Raw genomic sequence first — 20,969 nt, forward strand, 5'->3', positions numbered from 1 at the left:
TGGGCCCTATAAAAGTGAAGGTCCAAGTTCAGATCTCTCTCTCTCATCTTCGCCTGCTCGAGACCTTCGCAAGAACAGCAACCGGCAAGTGTAAGTTTGAATCCAACGATCGCTATCTGGTAGAGACACCTAGCCACCGACCTGTAGCAGCCTTTTGAATCCCGTGGCCAGATTTGATTGGACAAGCCATTCGTTTCCCTGACCTGGTGGGCTCTTCCTAAGTTAAGTATTGGCCAGTAGTGATAGGTTTGTTGTATAGAAAGTAGTATTAGGGTATTAATATTGCTTGTTGTATATAATAAATGACCATTGTTTTAATCCTTACGAAGCGGTGTGCTGTATTATTAATCATAACCTGAACTTGAACCACGTGGCGGTATCATAAAGATACCTGGCGACTCATGAGCAAAGGTGACCTAAACAAAGCAAATAGACTAAGGTTAAAAAGAGCAACACTTTCTGATGAGATGTCAAGCTGAGGGTACAATTGCCCTTTCAGATGGATGTAAAAGATCTCGTGGCACTGTTCTGAAGAACAGGAGAGTTATCTGTAGTGCCTTGGCCAATATTCATCCCTCAAGCAACATTGTTGTAAAAAAAGGAGATTATCTAATATTTTTCACATTGTTGTTTGTGGACAAATTGGCTGCTGTGTTTCTTACACTACAACAGTGATTACAATACAGTGGCTGCAAAGTGCTTTGGGATATCTGAAGATCATTAAATGCAGTATAGAAATGCCACACAACAGGCTAGCTATATAATCTAGAGTTATCTTGACCATCTGTACCCCAGAATTCTTTACCCCAGAGATCTGAGGGTGTTCTATTTTATTTATTTGAGAGTGAAGTCGATAGACTCTTGGGCATTAAGAAAATTGAGTGGTCAGGCAAGAAAGGGGACTTAACGTAGAATTCCACCTATTCTGTATAGATGTCTATTCAGTAAGGGAATCAAAGGTTATGGGGATCAAGCGGGAAATTGAAATTGAGGATTTTATCAGATCAGCCATGATCACATTGAATGATGGAGCAGACTCGATGGACCGAATGGCCTACTTCTGCTCCTATGTCTTATGGTCTCTTAATGATTGGCAAAACAGCTTCAGTGAAAGTTTCAGCCTATTCTTGCTCCTGTTTCAGATAACATAACACTATATCAGGCAAACAACTTGAGCTGTTGCCAATCACTTGTCAGGGTTGCTCAGGTGACCTCTAATGTAGAAGGTATTAATCTGAGACTATGGGCATGGTGACCACTGCTATGATGTTATTTCGTTGCATGTTTTGACAACCCCTTGTTTCAGTGTAACAAGCACATTTCCAGCAATCACTTCTCTCTTTTCAAGGTTCCAACCTTGACCACCCATTTTTAAATTTTTCATATTTTGTCCCTCACCAAATTCTGAAGCCAGTCTTTGCATTTATTCATGTTACTCATATCTATTGCTCGAATGACTCCTCTAATTCTACAACCACTTTGATGTTGTTTTATTAATTGTCCAACATCAATTTCTGAATAAATCAAAATGTTTTCAATTTACCGTTGAAACTAAATTAACTTATTCAGCAACCCCCATAGTATCCATATGCTTCAATACCACCCCTCTTCCTTCGCTTACACAATCGGAATTAAATGGCTCAGAAAGCAATTACTTTAGTGAATCAAGACTTATTTTGAACAACAGAGATATTCTTCATTTTTAATTGAAAGAGGATTTTTCAGCCTCATATCTTGATATCTTTTATAGATTATAAGGTTCAAAATCCAAAAATGATTGGTTCCAATGGATTGTGTTTTTATAGAGTGGAGTGTGTTTGAAGCATAGTTAGTGTCACCCATCAAAGATGCACCAATGAATTAGATTTTCTACCCTAAGGTGATCCAGCAACTTGCACTGGTGAAATTGATATGTTAATTTTCTACAACACACACCACTGATATAATAAGTTTAGAATATTACTTCTGATTGTCCTTTGCCAGAAATTCTAAAATCTTGAACCTCAACCGCCAGAAATATCAATATTCTTGTTACTAATTCTGGATGAAATTTTTTTGTTCATCAGAATGGGATTCTGGTCTTTTTCTTTATAATTTATTGATTTTCTAATGGGCATCATAGAGGTGGACAGCTTTGAAAAGTATGATTTCTGAAAATGATATTTTGTTAGTGGCAATGGACAAAAATAATGGCCAAAGTGTTTCTGTAATAATGAGTCTCTAACCTGATTCGAGTAGCTTCATTCAATTAACTGATGGGACTGTTGAAAAGTTAATTGCGTTAGATTTTAGATAAAAATAGAGCAATGAAATTTGAAAACAAATGTTACGTAGAGCAGGTACAAAATCACTTACTAATAGCCCTCTTGTAAAGAAACAGAAACATGTCTTCAGTGGGTGAGAGTGGAAGAGACAGTGGTGTCTAATACATTACTAGTCACATATATCTAATTGGGAATTCAGTTGTGGCTAATTGCATTTTTATTAGAAAAATAAAACTGAATAATAAACACCAACATTGGGTGTGTGATCCCATCATTCAGACTCACATGGTGTACTTAAACATCCTTGTTTTTGGTAAAATGAAAAGCAGACTGGGAAAGTGCTTTTGATCATTGTTTATGAATTACATCCTATTCCTTGGTTATTTGCTGACATGGCGATAGAGGAAACTGGACCACAGCGTCATGTGACCAAAAAAGTAACCATTACTGGCTCAGCCAATAATGAGCAGTTCAACCAGAGCTGGTTACAGCAAAGAGCATGCAGCATGCAAGTGTGTTCTGGATGGAGAATATGAGCAGTTCTGGCATGCCTTATATGTAAGTCAACATTGCCAACAATTATTCTGATGAAGTACCATTTGCATCGACTGAACAAAAACCCCGAGAGCTGACCTAAGAAAAATTTATGCAAGAATTGCAAACCTTGAATAAAGTAAAAGGCTGTGATATCTCATACTTTATGGAAGTAAGTGTGGGGGGCCAAACATAGGTGTCACTGGCACTATCTCTGTGGCTAGTCTTATTCTAAAAGATTTTAGTGGCATTATTTTGTCATTATTCCCCAGATCTCTTAGGTCTTATTAGTTATAGAGTGACCCATATACAAGGGTTTCCCAATCTGATGTACAAAGGGCAGAAGGAAAGGACATTGAGATCCAGTTGGAAAGACAATAGTCTCACCAACCAAACAACACGGATGGAAGTAACCAATGAAATCAACATCAGAGGTGTGATCCCTTCAATCTGTAGATGACGCACAAAGAGGATCCAGGACCTCTGGATGGTATGACATGTGGGTGGCGTAACACATGGAACTGCCAAGGCCCACACCCTGGCTTACCCAGCAGGCTTCTGCACAGCACTGGTAACGTGTGTATGCATGTCCCTCCACAAGACTGAAGGGATGAACAGGGTATATGGGCAAAGGATCTTGTGATATGCCTGAGCTGCAGTATCTCAAGAGGCTCAAGCACCTGCTCAAGCACCGCAGGTGCTTACAAAAATCTCCAGCCTCCTGGAATGAGACCCCCCCCCCCCCCTCTGTAAGTCTCTTCCATTAACATCTGCATGGTTGGATAGACTGTCCTCTTTCGCACATTCTTGCGAGAGCCCTCCTGACTGTAGCCCCACAGATCTCACAGGAGGACCTCCGGAAATGAGACAAAGGGAAGAACACTCTTCACAGTAATCCTTTCCATTCCTGTGATTGCTGCAGCCCTCCAAAAATCCCACGCTGGTGAGCCAGCTCATAGCCCTTGCTGAAATCCTTCGTTTGACAGAATGAGTGTGTCATCCTGTCCGCATTACTTAATTGATCATATAACCCCAAGATTGAATACTAAAGCTGTGGACTAGGGGAGAACATCGGTAAAGTCTGCTCCTTCGGGTTCCGAACAACCAATAATCCTGCTATTCAAGTGGGATCCGAATTGATAAAATTCCCAGTGTTTTCTTTTTACCCACTGGACAGAATGTATTTTGTGTGGTTTGTTTGATTTTTTTTTATCTTTGACATGCTTGGGGGATTTGGTTAGGGATATGAAAAATACCTCAGTGACTTCAAGAGTTAATCAGCCTTCTTGTACAATCCTTAGCAATCTGAACCAGCTATTAGACATGATCCATTATAAGAGAGTCATTTATTGCAGAATACTGCACTGAAATATTACAACAAAATATGCAGCCCACTAGCTTTATCCAAAATTTTAATTGAATTTCTGTTCAAATGCAAAATAATCCTCTGGGAAATTGAATCAACTCATTGTTTACTGCATTGCTTTCTGTAGTATGCTATTACAAAGTTCCCAAGTGATATGTTATAACATGTATCTACTGTTTAACATAATGAAAAGAAACTGTTTTTAAGCTGGCTTTTGATTAAAGGTACTTAGAAACATAAGGAGCAGTTTGATAATTCCAGTCCAGCTATGTCCCCTTCAAGTTCATGTAAGTATACGTGAAAAAAAATCCACATTTTAAACCTCCTACATATTTGAAATGTTTGAAATCCCTGAACAAACATAAGTTACCAGTCTCCTGATAATCACTTGAACAAGAGGGTTTGCAAAGTGCCTTACGAATTGTACTTCATCACCACCTTTGAAGACTACAGAATGTGTAATTCAATATAAAACGTAAATAGGCGTGATGCAACTGTGAAAGTGTGACACCTCCTACAGTCTGTACAGAGTTCGCAACAGGATATGAATATGGATTTCCTCTCTCTTGCTACTTCTAGCCATACAAATTTAATACATTCACATCAAATACATTTTTTTTGATAAAGCTCTTTTCCATATTATTGACTCAGCAGTGGTTTATTTTCCCCCAAAATGGTTCAATTCTTCTGTGTCTTTAACCACTGACTTAATATTGTTTACACAATATATAAATGACATAATTACTTTCTCCGATGGTGGTTCACATAACTGAACATTGCCGCAAACTTCATAAATACTTATGGTATCAAGCAATGAAAATGAAGATATGGAAGTTAATAATTCTATTGCTGAGCAGTAAAATGCTGTGCAATAAACTGTCTTCATGAAACTGCAATGTTCAAGAAAGGAATTGCACAGAACATTTGAGCCAATATTATTGATGGAGAAAATGTATGTGAGGGAAGACAGTCTAGAAAGCTGATATCATTGCCTGTCGGCCAGTTAGGCCAAATGATCTGTTTTGTGCTATAGGTTCTATGTAAATTTATCACTTTGCATTAAATAGTGTGTGTGATTTAATTTCATCTGCTCCTGTATGCTTTACCATAAATAATCCCCTTGGTCTTCAATATGTCAGCTATGTGTCGAAAGCACAAACCAAACAGTCTAATTGGGGGTGGGTAAGAATGCGATGATGGACCAGGCCATGCCCCAGGTTAATCGGGCCAGTACGAGGGCCTCACTGGCCCTCCGGGCCTGCCGCGCCCTCACCACCGCCACCTGTCCTGCAGCCTCTGGCTGGGCCTCAGGTTCATCCCTGGCCTCGTCCTCCTAGCCCCTGCAGGTCCGGTGTTTCCTCATCATCCTCGTCCCCGGTCCCCCTCCTCCTCCACCTCCTCCTCTACCTCCTTCTCATCCGAGATGGCCACATGTTCCTTGTCACCAACCTCCAACTCGTCACCCCTCACTGTGTAAAGTTGTGGAGGACACAGCAGACCACAACAAAGCGGGCGACCCTCCAGGCGGTGTACTGGAGTGCATCTTCAGAGCGGTCAAGGCATCGGAACCGCATCTTGAGGAGTCCAATGCACTGTTCAATGACAGTCCAGGTGGCCTCATTGTACCGGGTCTCCCCTTCAGTCTCAGGCCTCCATATGGCATCATTAGCCAGGTCCTCAGCGAATATTCTTTATCCTGCAAGAGTAAGTTGTCCATTATGGGGTGCTCCTCGAAGAGAAAAGGGATGACAAACTGCCCCAAGATGTAGCTGTCGTGCACACTCCCCGGGAAACGGACACACATATGCATTATCTGCATCTGGTGGTCACGAGCTGTATGTTGACGGAGTGGAACCCCTTTTGGTTAACAGAGGGCAGCCCCAGATGGCCCAGTGAGCGCAAGGCTACTTATGTGGCATCTATGACTCCCTGGACCTGATGGTGGAAAACTCTGCTGTCCAGCCATCCTGTTGGGCCTTGTCCATATCAAAAACAATGTAGTCTTCAGCCCAGGCATACAGGGCATTCATGACCTGCTGGATGCACCTGTGGGCTGTGGCCTGCGAGATACCACACAGGTCTCCACTCGAGCCCTAGAAGATCCTGTGGCATGAAAGTTCAGGCTGCAGAGATCTTCATAGTCATCGGGAGCGAGTATCCTCCACCTCCATGTGGTGCGAAGTCCGCGAGTATATAGCACAGGTGTCACACCATCTCCTTGTTGAGGCGGAGCTTCCTGTGACACGCACTGTCCGTCATTTGTTCAAATGACCAGTGGCCTTTGTACAGCCTGGGCCGTTGCGGGACTCGCCCTCTGGGTCCCTCCCTGACCTGATGGGTGGCCAAACCTCAGGGTGTGGGGTGGTGTCCGGCACATGGGCCGCTGTAATTAAATACAAGCATCTACAGACGCTGCTGCTGCCACCTTCTCAGGCGCCTGGCCACATCGTGTAGCACCAGCATCGCTAGGGCAACTTCTGCATCCAACACCCCTGCCATAACGTTCGATATCTGTAAGGCATTGGGAGAGGGTGTTAGACTGACAAATAGTGGTGGCACCCACCCTGGGACCCTCCATTCTCCCACTGATTCCCCCTATCCGGAACACCCTGACTGTCTTAATATACACACAGGTATATGATGGTGCACAGACAGGCAGTGATTGACACACAGGATGACCAGTGAACACACAGAACACAGCAGTCAATCACCAGACAGGACACGATCACTATAAAGCCAGGGGACACTAGTTTTCCCGGTCTCTTGGGAACCAGCCTCTGAGACAGTCAGAGCCCGTGAGCAGCAACTAGAACATACACCATGTGGTAGTAAGATAGTCTGGTCACGTTAGCCTCAGGTCTCCAGTCAAGTCAGCATAGTGTCAACCCACAGCTAAAGTATGTATGATAGTTAAGAGTTCAATAAAATCGAGTTGCATTTCTTCAAGTGTTGGAAGTCTGTCTCTCTTACTGCTGCACTAAACGCAGTCCTCGCAGACCCGGCATACCCAACACATCACTGACCACGTACTCCCGGCCGCAGCAGGCCCCCCTCACCGGGCCCCATACCCTGTACCCCGGACACCTGCTCATAACACCCCACCTGGACCGGGTGCTGGCTTCCTCCCCATAACACTCACCCACCCTACGACCGTGGACATTTCGCTGGAGCGGTGCCCCATCCCCTGGGTGTTTGGATGTTGGCTGCTGCGTGTGTGGTGTTGCCTCCCACAGAGTTCTGGTATACCGCTCCGGCATCATGGTCTGTTAGGAATGCCCGACAATGACTCCCATATGCTACATGGCCCACCCACCCACGGGAGTACACTTGGTTTGTGTGAAGTGCTCACACAACCACGATTGCCAATTCCCTGTTGGCAATAGCCTTCAGCTGCATGGCTACAAGCCTTAGCAGCCGGTAGGGGTTATGGATGGTCTGGGGGCTGATGGGTTGCCCTCCGGCTGCCCCCCCACCATCTCCCCCCACCTTCCCATGGTGACCCACCCCTGCAGAGGGTCCCCCCACCCACAGCCGAAGGTCCCCTGTCCCCCAGCGAGCTCAGAGGCAGCAAGCTCAGCTCTTTGTCTGTGAGCAACGATTGCTACTCACCTCCTCGGCTCCCCACAGAAACCCTTCTGCCAGGTTCACGTTTTTCAAAAGAAGTACTAATCGGCGCCAGCATGAGCACTGGTTGGGGAGCTGCTGAGTGACAGGAGGCCGTGAGATGATTGGTGGCTCTCGTTAATTGTATTGAAGTGGGGCTTAAGCAGTGATAATTGGTGTCTCGCCATGCTACGGTGGGTCGCATAAGGGAGCGGGCCGGTTGCATCGCAAGCTGTTTGACGCCTGGCACGGTTCTCGTTTTTACCCTTGTCCGCTATTCACCAGCCTCAGTTCACTTGAGCGAGAGTGTAACGAGGCGGATGAATCACGCCCCCAATCTTCTCTGTTCGAAGGACAACAAGGCCAATTCCTCCAATCTTTTCTTGTATCTAAAATTCCTCATTCCTTGTATCATTCTAGTAAATCTCCTCTGCACTCTCTCCAGGGCTTTAACAATCTTCCTTAAACAACTTGCCTAGAGCTGAATACAGTACTCCAAATGTGGTCTGACCAATGATTTGTTAAAGGTGTAGTAGCATCACTTCTTTGCTTTTATACTCGATGGGTGCGTTTCTCCCAAAAGGGAACAAAGTCCCATAGCGAGCGTGTTTATCTGCTTGTTTCCCAGTGCTTGCAGTGCCGAGAATCACATGGCTATTCAACACGACTCGCATTGTATAATGGGCCCGAACGGGGAACGTGGGCCCGAGCCGCATATAGTCCGGTTTTGTACAATGGAGGGCTCCTGGTGTAGCGAAAGAACGGGATGTAATTTTAAGTGACATCCTGATCTCCGAGGCCTCAGAAGCGATCCGTGACCTCGCCCCAGCCCAAATGAACCACGCAGGGCACCCCCGACCTGATGACACGCATGCAAAAATGCCAGATTGGCACCTTTACAATGCCAACCTGGCAGTGCCAATGCCAGCTTGCAATGCCATCTTGGCAGTGCCAATGCCAGGTTGCAGTGCTACAGGTGTCAGGCCAGCACTGCCAAGGTGCCAAGTTTGGCACTGCCAGGGTGCCGAGATGGCAGCAGCAGTGCCAGGGTACAATGCTGCCCAAAGGGAATGCAGACTCCCACGAGTGCCGTTCCGTCTCGTCCTCATTTTTGAGGACCAGTGCTGAAGGGCGCTCGCCTGAGGTCTTCGAGGTAAAGGGGATACTTCCCAATGCCTCGTGTACCTCAGGATCCTGCAAATTAGAGTGAGGTTAGCTGTCTCATTCTAATATGCAGATTTGCCAAAAAGTGATCCCACCCACAATGGGCGTTGAATCTCGTGAGGCGTTGCGAGCCAGGTATATCCCGGGAATGAGGTGTCCCGGCTTTTATCGGTCACGCTGCTTTTCCGGTGCAGCATGGATTGCGCCACATGCCTCGAACAATAAACCCACGAGTCCTATAAGCCTTCTGAGCAACTGTTTCAACTTGCCTGGCCACCTTCAGAGAATTATGCACTTGAATCCTGAGGTCCCTCTGTTCCTGTACTCCCCTCAAACCTGCTCCATGCAACCAATGGGTGAATTAATTACTGTAAACAAATGAGAACTCATCATTAAAACATTGCATCTGATTTTGCTAAGTGACAAAAGTATGGCAGTCGCAATTCGTTAGTCGTGCATTTGCCCATAGACTTTCTTTAGGGTTTTACATGTAAACTTGCTGTCAGCAAAATAGTACGAGACTTTCCATGAGGTATGTGCGACCTGTGTAAACAAGATAAGGAACTGTGTACCTCCTTAAATTATCAGATCAACATTATTAATGATCAATGCAGCTTCTGAAGCAGAAAGCATCAGAATAATAAATACAATAGCAAGTTAGGTACCAGAAGCAACATTAAGAAGGAGAAAGAAATGTGAAGTTAAGAGGGAGATGTAAGAGAGAAAGAAAGAAAAATGACAAAAAGAACAAGGGTCTCATGGGTCCAGGGACCATGCTTCAATTTTGATCTTAGGCAACTGCCTCTGTGGTGTTTGCACATTCTCCACATGTCTACGTGGGTTTCCTCCAGGTGCACCGATTTCCCCCCACAGTCCAAAGATGCGCAGGTTAGGTGGATTGGCCATGCTAGATTGCCACTTAGTGTCCAAAGATGTGCAGGTTAGATGAGGTTGTGTGGCAGAGAAGTGGGCCTGGGTGAGGTGTTCTTTCGGAGGGTTGGTGCAGACTCGTTGAGCCGAATGGCCTCCTTCTGCACTATAGGGATTCTATGAAAACAAAATACTTACTTTAAAAAAAATCTCCAATAATTACAAGCTGAAGGAATGATAGTCCAGATGTCATAGTTCATTTTCAGTGCTAATTACTACATCTGGTAATAATTAAGATGAAAGTGTTATTAGATTGCCACGGACAGGTCCTAGCTTTGTGTCGTGAGATTAATCAGTGAGTGCAGGAACTCCACAATATTCAATACATCTCAATGAGAGGTCAAAGTGTGGGATGGGCTGTTGACTTCCGGTGGCGATCGTGAACGGAGCGGCCGCAGCAAAGACGCTCCCGCACAGCCACAAAATCACGGCTTTTTTGGGGGGGTTTCCCCGGGGAATTTTTAAAAAAAAATTCGGCCCTGCCCAGGCGCCAAAGCTCCGATCCACGGAGCTGGAAAGGGAAGGAAAAAAAAAAGGAGAGACTGGTCCCGGTGAACTGCACGTGGAGGAGGAGTGGGGATCGCTCAGAAACGGCCTGAAAGTCGGAGCACGGAGAGGATCACAGGAACAAGATAAGAATTTTTAATTCAACCTTCCTTGTTCCTCTCCTGCAAATTTTTTTTAAAAAAGAAAAACTTTTTTAATGGGGGAAAAAAATCTTTGAAATAGAAAATCCCTTTTGAGAAAAATAAAATTCTTTTTAAAAGGAAGGCAGAGACAGAAATATGCCTCCAAAGATTAAATTGAGGGGACGGCGAGATGTAAGAAGGAACAGCAGCGAAGGCGAAGGAAAAAAGCAGGAGCTGCGGCCGCGCAGGCAGACGACCCCACGGGGCGAGGCGGAGGTTCAGGCGAATCAGGAAGCGGAAAAGCTGGCGAGCCGAGCAGCAGAGGAGGAACTGGACGCGGCGACCATCCCCCCCCCCACCCCGCGCGCGCACAGGGGGAGGAATGGAGAAGCGTGCTGGAAATTCCTTCTCTCCCGGGTGCAGGAACCTCCATGGGTCCACCGCCCCCATCCGCTCCATAAATGCTCCTAGTTCCCTAGCCATGCCCGTCGTATTCCCTGCTCTGGGGTTTGATCGGTCGGTCAGTGGGTCCTGTACACAGTTGAGTCACATGATCAGTCGGTGTGTGTCAAGGTCGGGGATTTCTGCCATGGTCTTCTTTATGAATTCTGTGTCGTACCAGTTGGGAGCGTACACATTTGCCAGTACGACCAGTGCCCCTTCCAGGACATCGCTGACCATGACGTACCGTCCCCCTGGGTCCATAACTGTCTTGGTTTCCGTAAACCTCGTCCTCTTACTAATTAATATTGCTACTCCCATAGCCATCGACCCGTAGCATGCGTGGTATGTCTGTCCCACCCAGCCCTTCCTTACCAGCCGTTGGTCCTTCTCCCTCAGGTGCGTCTCTTGTAGGTAGATTATGTCTGCTTTCAGGCTTCTTAGGTGGGTGAAGACTCTCGATCTTTTGACTCGGGCCGTTGAGTCGTGGATGCGAAAATACTCGCAAAGCTCCTGGGCAAAAGGCTGGAGGGCTGTGTACCAGAGGTGGTCGCAGAGGACCATACCGGCTTTGTCAAGGGTAGGCAGCTCACAGCGAACATCAGGCGGCTGCTGAACGTAATAATGACCCCCTCTGGGGAGAGAACACCAGAGGTGATCGTCTCCCTGGACGCAGAAAAGACCTTCGACAGAGTCGAATGGAAATATCTCCTCGAGGTACTGGAACAGTTTGGGTTAGGAGCGGGGTTCACCGCCTGGGTGAGGCTCTTGTACAATGCTCCCAAAGCGAACGTCAGAACTAACACCACCAGCTCTAAATACTTCCAGCTGCAGAGAGGAACAAGACAGGGCTGCCCCTTGTCCCCACTCTTGTTCGCACTAGCCATCAAACCCCTGGCGATAGCCCTGCGGGACGCGAAAATCTGGAAGGGAATCCGGAGAGGAGACAGAGAGCAAAGAGTCTCACTCTATGCAGATGACCTGCTCCTCTATGTCTCAAAGCCACAGGAGGGACTCAAGGCAATACTGCAAATGCTGAAAGTGTTTGGAACCTTCTCGGGCTACAAACTTAACCTGGGCAAAAGCGAGGCATTCCCAGTGAACCCAAATGGGGGTGTGTGGGGGGGGGGGGGTTAAGAACCCGAGGATCCCAAAACAGACACTGCAAAGAAGGAAAATCAAAGGGGGCTTGGCCTTACCAAACCTACAATACTACCACTGGGCAGCAACGACAGAAAGAGTGAGGGGATGGGTACAAGAACCTGACACAGATTGGGTACAAATGGAGGAGGCATCCTGTAAAGGAACGACCCTCCGGGCCCTGGCTACAGCAGCACTCCCATCCCCCTCAACAAGATACACAACAAGCCCAGTGGTAGCGGCCACGCTGAGAACATGGACCCAGCTCAGACAACACTTTGGGATAACTAAAATGGCCCCCATGGCCCCCATCTGCGGCAATCATAGATTCCCCCCGCCATGCTAGATACCACCTTCAAAAGATGGAAGGGGGACGGGGGCACATTGACGGTCGGGGACTTCTACGTTGGGCACAGACTGACGACACTAGATGAACTGACGAGAAATGGAGGCTAGCAAAAGGACAGGAAATGAGACACCTCCAAATAAAACACTTCCTCCGCAAAGAGACAGTGGGGTACCCTGGAGCCCCAGAAAGCACACTACTAGAGGACCTGATAGTCAACGAGAAGGGAGGGCTATGTGGGAAAATATATGGACAGCTATTGGACAGAGCTCGGACTCCACTGGATGAGATCAGACAAAAATGGGAGGACGAACTGGGGACTCTGGAGTGAAGCACTGAGCAGGGTGAACTCCACCTCCTCTAGCGCAAGGCTAAGCCTAATGCAGCTCAAAGTGATGCACAGGAAGGTAGGAAAACCACGAGAGATGATTCCACTCTGTCCGGAAAATAAAAGAAAAGCGCAGCCAAAGCCGGGGGGGGGGGGGTTAACGGGGAAGGGGGAGGAACCATAGACCGATCCAGAGGGCAATGAAAGGCACGTCGGGTCAGTTAAACGAAGGACAAACTAAACCTCTGTATAATAAAGGAGATTAGCGCAGGTGAGAAAAATGTAATGTGTGTATATACAACTGTTTAGAAATATGAGAAATGCCAATAAAAAGATTTTTTTTTTTAAAGTGTGGGATGGCATACTAGATGTCAGAAAAGCAGTGACTCTTGGACAATGTCACGTTTTTTTCTGTTTTACTGCCCATATGCATTCGCTGGAAGTTGCTGTCCTATTTGCACATAAATAGTGGTGAACCCATTATCCTAACTGATATTTTCACAGCAGAATCTAGTCCTATGACAGGAGGACTCTACTTCAGTTCAATATTGAGATATCTGGGGCAAAATTCTCCGGTATCGGCGCGGTGTCCGCCGATCGGCGCCAAAAACGGCGCAAATCAGTCGGGCATCGCGCCGCCCAAAAGGTGCGGAATCCTCCGCATCTTGGGGGACCCAGCCCTAAACCTGAGGGGCTAAGCCCTCGCCGGACTGATTTCCGCCCTGCCAGCTGGCGGAAGTGCCCCGCCAGCTGGCGCGGAAATGACATTGCCGGGCGGCGCATGCGCGGGAGCGTTAGCGGCCGCTCACGGCATCCCCGCGCATGCACTGTGGAGGGAGTCTCTTCCGCCTCCGCCATGGTGGAGACCGTGGCGAAGGCAGAAGGAAAAGAGTGCCCCCACGCCACAGGCCCGCCCGCGGATCGTTGGGCCCCGATCGCGGGCCAGGCCACCGTGGGGGACCCCCCAGGGGCCAGATCGCCCCGCGCCCCCCCCAGGAATCCGGAGCCCACCCGCGCCGCCTTGTCCCACCGGTAAGGTAGGTGGTTTAATTCACGCCGGCGGGACAGGCATTCTAGCAGCGGGACTTCGGCCCATCCGGGCCGGAGAATCGCGTGGGGAGGGGCCCGCCAACCGGCGCGATTCCCGCCCCCGCCGAATCTCCAGTGCGGAGAATTCGGCAACTGGCGGGGGCGGGATTCACGCCAGCCCCCGGCGATTCTCCGACCCGGCGGGGGGGGGTCGGAGAATCTCGCCCCAGATATTGAAAGTTAGGTAAAAAGGGTCATGTGTATCAAAGAGATATTCCAGTGAGGACAGTTTTTCCCAATTCTAGGCCTTAAGAAAAACATCGGAAAGTAAAGTAATTAACTAACCCAAAGGCCACACATTTGTCTTTTGGCAGGTCAATGATTATTATAAAAGTAACACAAACAATTGCAACTGGGAGTTGGACTTTTAAAATTCAGTTACACCCAGCTGTTCAGTAGTAGGTGTACAGGAATAGTGATAATTAGATACAAAAAACATGTGAGTTTAATAAAGTGTTACTTCAGTTAAATTCCAATCCAATGTGTATAATTGACCTTTTCTCCCCAAACAGTGGGTCGTCCTTTTAATTAAAATGGTATAGCATCTTGATTAAGCAACATTAACCTGTGGTAAAGTGATAAGTTAATAATCTTACACCTTATGGGCTTCGAATAAACATGAAGTATAATCATTGTTTAAAAAAAGCCTTTTAAATTGGCTTTGTAACATCTGATAACTGTCCCTTTTAGGTTAAGAAATGTATGGAAAACTTGTTGTCGGTAAACTTTTAAATCTCAAATATAGCAGGAAATTAGATATGAAAGTTAGTGTATATGTGTACTATGGTATTTGCTTAGCAATAATCCAACACTCATTTTGGACTTTACCAAGGTCACTCACCTCCTGATCACATTACAGCCTTGATTCAAGCACAGGCAAAATAATTGAACTCCAGAGGTGAGGTAAGAGTGACTGCCCTTGGCATCAAGGCACCATTTGACCCAAGTGTGGCATCAAGGAGCCTGAGAAAAACTGGAGTCAATAGGAATCAGGGGAGTCATAATTGGCACAAAGGAAGATGGTGGGAGGTCAATCATCTCAGTCCTATGACATCGCTGTAGGAGTTCCTCAGGATAGTAGTGAAGGCCGAACCAGCTTCAGCTACTTCATCAATGACCTTCCAACATCAGAAGTGGGGATTGTTGCCAATTTGCACCGGAGGCGCCAGTAAGGTTGCCCTTTTTAATATTGAGTGGTATTGCTTTTCAGAGTCGCCAGGTATCAGATGATACCACCACAAGGTTCAACCAGATAATGATCAAAGACCCAACAACCAGTCAGTTAGTTCAAGTTCAATAATAGTTTATTTACACACAAGATTAACTCACACATGCAACATAAAAACACTACAAGCTAAATTATACCTAACGCTACAACAAACTGTACTTAACTTCAGGCACGCGGCTTTGGCAGAGGGACAAGGCCTTTGTTTAGATCTGGAGCGACTGGGTCTGAAGGAGTAACTTCGGTTCTGCTGGGCTCATTCGTCTGGTAGCGATCGTTGATCTTGAACTTGCTTCTGGTCGTGGTGCTGCAGTTGGCTTCAGGTATAGGCCGGGCCAAAGAGTGCCGTGTGCCAGGGCCAAAAGAGCTCGAACACATGGCAGCTTTATTCTTTGGGGGTTTCGCGCTCTTTTGGGCGGTCCTTAGCTTTGGACCCAATAATTTGGCAGGTTTCGATTACTGCCTTCGATTTGAGCCAATAAAGGGGCGGTGCCTTGATGGCTGGGCGTGTCCTGGGCGGTCATTGACCTTGGCTGTTTGGGCTTCCTGGGTGAAGGGAGTTGTGCCAATGTGTCTGGAATTGTATCTGATACCTGAGTACCAGTCCTTTGTCCTGGGGAAATGGGTCATTAGAATGCAAATCGGCTAGGGGTTTCAATACTGTCTGGTTCTCTGTTAGCAAATATACATTGAGGCTCTGAGTTTGCCTGAATCCTGTATTGGCCATATTTCCATTGAGTCTTTGCGAGTATCCGTGTTTCCTTTGTAAGTGGCCAACCCAGATGGCTACAGGATGCTTGTTGATCTTTGCATAATGTTCAGCACCATCTGAGATTCTTCAGATACTGGACCAGTGCATGGCCAATTGCAAAAATACCTTGACAATATCTAGGCTTGAGTTGACAAGTGGCAAGTAATATTCATGCCACGTAAGTGGCATGCAATGACCGCCTCCAACAAGAGAGAATCTATCCATCACCTCTTGACATTTTACCATCACTGAATCCCCCACTTTCAACATACTGGGAGTTAACATTGACCAGAAACTGAACTGGATGATCCTTAAAAATACTGGATGATCCTTAAAAAGGCTAGGAATCCTGCAGTGAGTAACTCACCTCCTGACTTCCCAAAGGCTGTCACCATCTATAAGGCACAAGTCAGAAGTGTGATTGAATGCTGTCCACTTACTTGATGAGTGCAGCTCCAACAGCACTCAAGAAGCTCGACACTATCCAAGTCAAAGGAGCCTGCTTGATTGCTACCCCTTCCACAAATATTCACTCCCTCCAACACCAACGCACAGTAGCGGCAGTGTGCACCATCTACAAGGTGCACTGCAGGAACTCACCAAGGCTCCTTCGGCAGCACCTGCCAAACCAAAGAACATTACTGTTTAAAAGGATAAGGGCAGCAGATAGCTGGGATTGCCAGCCCGCGACGCCCACATGACGTAAATTAATTTTTAAAAACTGTGCACAACTGTGGAAGCAGATATAGGGAGACTATAAATTATTTTCACTTCAAGTCATTTTTGATTCTGTAATGATTAAAACCTTAATAACTGCTTAAAAAAACTCAAGAAATTTAACTTTTGTACAAAATAAATTAATCAGAAACTCTGATTTGCAATGACTAAATATATCAACTTTTACGACATTGAATTTATTTTTGAATTAATATTTGGTAAAATGCATTCCACAATTGTAATTATTGATCATTAATCCCATCAAAATTTAACTTTCAACCAGAGAATTCTCCAAGCCTTTATTGTCAACATTTTGTTTGTCAACTATCGACTTGGTACAAGACTTTGCTTTCTGACTCTGTGGCTATTTCTTTTACTTTTATTATCTATTTCACTAAAACATGACTTAGATTTGTATAGCAAAGGTCAGGTTAGTTTCCTGTGGTTAAACTGCTGAATTTATAATATTCCATTGAATGGAACAAACATCACAGGTAAATCAAACCAGGACAAACCAGTTTGGATTTAAATAATAGTTTTCTACATTTACTATTCAAATAGCTTAAGAGGGTGCAGACTGAATGGGATATTTAATTTCGGCCACAGCTTCTTGGCTGATTTTTGGAGATCAAGCTGGAACCCTGCAACGTCTCTTTTAGTGAACACTGTATTCAGTGCCAGTCAGGCACTTAAATGATGTCAGTGGGTCTTCACAGGAGAAAAGGACACCAGGAGTACCTATAGTAGTCGGGGATTCAATTTGTAATTGGGAACAGACAGGCATTTCTGCAGTGTGGTAGTCACCATTGTTGTATTATATTGTATATTCAGCACTGCATACGAGGGTATTATGGTAAGGCCTCTGTACTACAGGTACGGGAGTAGATCCCTGCCTGCTGGCTCCGCCCAGTAGGCGGAGTATAAATGTGTGTGCTCTCTGAACTGCAGCCATTTCGGCAGCAGCTGTAGGAGGCCACATATCTCTGTGTAATAAAGCCTCGATTACTCTCTACTCTCGTCTCGTCGTAATTGATAGTGCATCAATTTATTACACAAAGATTTTACAAAGATGGATCTCCCCATCAAGCCGGATTGCCTGCAGCTGCATCCTCAAGCAGACAACGCCAAAAAGGACTTCGCACATTGGCTAGCTTGCTTTGAAGCATACATCGGATCTGCGACAGATCCAATCCCAGAAGCACAGACGCTCCAGATTCTGTACACGCGTCTGAGCTTCGATGTCTTTCCCCTCATCCAGGACGCGCCTACCTATGCAGAGCCCATGGCGCTATTGAAGGAGAACTACGCTCAGCAGAACAACAAAATCTACGCCAGGCACCTCCTGTCCACGTGGCACCAACTTTGCGGTGTGTCTGTGGAAGATTTCTGGCGTGCCCTGCTCGCCCTGGTGAAAGACTGTGATTGCCAGGCCGTTTCGGCCACTGAACATTCTAACCTGCTAATCAGAGACGCGTTCATTACGTGCATAGGGTCAGCCTATATTCGCTAGTGCCTCTTAGAAGGGGCTACGCTTGACCTCGCGGCGACCAAGAAACTAGCGCTCTTGCTCACAGTCGCCTCACGCAATGTACAGGCGTATGCCCCCGACCGCAAGGCGGTGGTTAAATCATGCCCCAGATATAATTTGGCCAGAGTGAACTGGAAGCAGACACTTTAAGATAAATCTGTGACAGAACAGTGGGACGCATTCAAGAGGAAATAGGGAGAGTACAGGGCCAACATTTTCTAGCAAAGAGAAAGGGTGGGACCAACAAATGGAGTGAACCCTAGATATCAAGGGGTGTACAGCACTGGATAAAAAGAAAAAGTGAGGTTTATGGCAGGCATCGAGGGCTCAAAACAGCGAAGCCCTAGAGGCAGGTAGAATGTATAAGACGGAACTTAAAATAGAAATTAGGAGAGCAAAAGGATACTGGAAGGTGAAATAAAGGAAAATCCTAAATTGTTTTAAAAATACATTAATGGCTAAAAGACAACTAGCAAAAGAGTGGGGCCTGTTAAGGACCACAGTGGTAATTTGTGTGTGGAGCTGAAGGACATAGGTAGGGTTCCAAATGCAAACTTTGTGTCGTTGTTCACTAGTGAGAGGGATGGTGTAGGTATAGAAATCAGGGAGAAGGACTTTGATTAAAATTAAAGAAATTAACATTGACAGAGAAGAGGTTCTGAGTGGTCTGGCTGGCTTACATGTAGACAAATCACCAGGGACAGATGAAATATACCCCAGGCTGTTGAGTGAGGCAAAGAAGGAAATAGCAGGGGCGTTACCAATAATTTTCAATTCCTCTCTGACTACAGGAGAGGTGCTGGAGGACTGGAGAATAGCCAATGTGGTACCATTATTCATGAAGGGAGTATGGGATAACTCAGGAAGCTTTGGGCCAGTCAGTTTAACCTCTCTTTTATTACACTTCTTTGGAGTATGTTTTGATATAGTACTGAGTGTAATATGTGACTCAAATCTGTCGCTTATGAGGTTTTCTGATTCTTGATGGAAGAGACTCGAACTCGTCCAGTAGTGACAAAAGGTTTATTGAGTAACTATAACAATAATTGCATGAATTCTTTACTTTAATATTAATACTAGTGATCAGATCAACAAGATCTAACTACAGTAACTATGTTCAACTGCACTGATCATCTGAGCGAATCTTATACTCCTGTCCAGGTCACAGTACATCCAAAAGAGAGAGAGAGAGGCACAATACAGTTGATTTTATACCCCTGTTGGTATGGCCCTCTAGTGATCATGTGGTGCTACTGATGACACATTAACCCCTCATGTACATGCACATACAGAGATCACTACATCCCCTTTTTTTTGTGTTACATATTTTCTGTATGTTGTAAGGAAAATTGAACAGACATAATGGATGCAGGTTGCAAATGCATTACATGAAATCAGTGAGTTAATCAATTAAATGTTGATACATTTAGTCTCTTAGGTTTCTTTCTTTCTTCCGTTTTATTGTGTTTCAGTACCAACAAGTCATCATGAGGTGTTCAAATGGTTGAATCACTTTGTTTTCTGATCTTGACTTTATTTTGTGGTTAGCAACTGTTTTGCTTCTTTGTCTTGGAGCAAATGCGAATTTGTGAAATTCGTTGTCATGCTTGTACTCTTGCAATTGTTTTGGACTGTGCTGTTACATTGTCCTTCGTGTGCAGAGTTGTACCATTTCATACAAGTTGTTGTTTCATTGTTGTCATTTTTGTTTTTCCTGTTGTTGTTGCTTTCGTTGTTGTTTGCGTTGTTGTTCTTGTTGTTGTTTTTGTTGTGCTCAATGACTGTTCCTGGCGGATAATTTGAGTCATTCTCAAACTTCTCGGTATCAGTGCCTTTTGTGGTACCTGATGTTTTATTGAGCTTTGTGAGTTGAGGTTCATTTGAATGATCTGATGTTTCATTGATCTAGGTGACATCAGTCATTTCTGCCTAATTTGATTCCTCTTTGCTTCCTTGGTGCTCCTCTTCTGGAGTCATTTCTGGTTGATCTACTTCATCTGTGATCTCTTGGTGCTCCTCGCCTGGAGTCATTTCTGGTTGATCTACTTCATCTGTGATCTCTTGGTGCTCCTCGTCTGGAGTCATTTCTGGTTCATTTGAACCATCTTTGGTTTCTTGGTGCTCTTCTTCTGGTGTCAAAATCTTCAAGATTTCATTTTCATGTGGATAGTTTAGAGTAAATGAGTTTTTAATTGATGTGGTCTCACTGGACTCATGAGTAGATTTACTTTGATTGTTGAGTGCTTCTGTACAGATGAGCTGAGATCTGTCAGTCTCGCTGTGATCTTGCACATCTTGTATGTCGATTGTGATCACATTGTCACTATTCTCACAGTGTGTAGACTTTCATTGTCTTCTTGCTGTTGATTAAATGAGCTTGGTAGACTTTCATAGTCTTCTTCTCATGGCTCAAATAAGGTGGATAGACCTTCATAGTCTTCTTCAAGTATGATTGTCACTCTGGAGCCTTTCATGCTTCCATTCTGGAATCTGTCAATGATCTCTTGGAGGAGGTTTCTATCGCTCTCTCTGTGGAGTCTTTCATTGTTCTCTGTGTGGAGTCGTGCAGTGTTCTCAATAGAACCATAGAACATTACAGCGCAGTACAGGCCCTTCGGCCCTCTATGTTGCGCCGATCTGTGAAACCAATCCAAGGCCCATCTACACTATTCCATTATCATCCATATGTTTATCCAATGACCATTTAAATGCCCTTAATGTTGGTGAGTCCACTACTGTTGCAGGCAGGGCATTCCACGCCCTTACTACTCTCTAAGTAAAGAACCTATCTCTGACATCTGTCCTATATCTATCTCCCCTCAATTTAAAGCTATGCCCCCTCTTGCTAGCCATCACCATCTGAGGAAAAAGGCTCTCACTGCCCACTCTGTCTAATCCTCTGATCACATTGTAT

The sequence above is a fragment of the Scyliorhinus torazame genome, chromosome 8 (assembly GCF_047496885.1).
Source record: "Scyliorhinus torazame isolate Kashiwa2021f chromosome 8, sScyTor2.1, whole genome shotgun sequence".
NCBI lineage: Eukaryota > Metazoa > Chordata > Chondrichthyes > Carcharhiniformes > Scyliorhinidae > Scyliorhinus > Scyliorhinus torazame.